A 731-nucleotide genomic window follows, 5' to 3' on the forward strand; every position below is an offset into this window, starting at 1 on the left:
TTGTTTCTCCTGCTTTGTCTTGCTTCTTTGTGTGGACTGTGATGCTCTGTTGTCTCCAAGGCATTGTGACATTTTTGTGTTTATATTTAATTGGTAATTATATGCTGGAGTGACTTGCCCACAATTTTTGTTTTCTTTGTTTTGCTTGTATCTTATCTATATAGGCAGGGTACTGTGCTGTGCTCCTCTAGTCACTAGCTGACAGCTTATACACTCACTTATACACTCACCACATGTCTCCTTTCCTACTGTCAGCCTCTTGTATGTCCTTGCCGCCCTTGGCAAACAGAGCCTGTTCTTAGGTCCCTTGAATCCGAATGAGAATGCTATGACTTTAAATATTCAAAATGGCCACCACTTGTAAACATTCAAAATGGCTACACTCTTGGTCACTTTAGATATCCAAAATGGCTGCCATGTGTAAACAATCAAAATGGCTACGCCCTCTGGACAGCAGAAAGTTCATAGCTCAGGTTGTCTCCCTCCTTGCTGTTTCCCTTCCTAGCCATAGGCCACCAGAGCAGTTGTCCCCGCAGCCCTTGGTGACTGGGACTAATCTTCAGGTCAATTCTCAGGTCCCAACCCCACTTGGAAATATTCAGGCTGTTGGTCTCATCAGAGTAGCTAACAGTCCACAGCTCCAACAATCTCTGTACTTACTATTTTCGTTCAGGTTTTTCTACTAGTTGGTGCCTAATCCACTTCTGTATATTTCCTTTCAAAGCTCAGGG

The sequence above is a fragment of the Orycteropus afer genome, unplaced genomic scaffold (genome assembly GCF_000298275.1).
Source record: "Orycteropus afer afer isolate SDZICR_OR568_19922 unplaced genomic scaffold, OryAfe1.0 scaffold00122, whole genome shotgun sequence".
Classification (NCBI taxonomy): Eukaryota; Metazoa; Chordata; class Mammalia; order Tubulidentata; family Orycteropodidae; genus Orycteropus; species Orycteropus afer.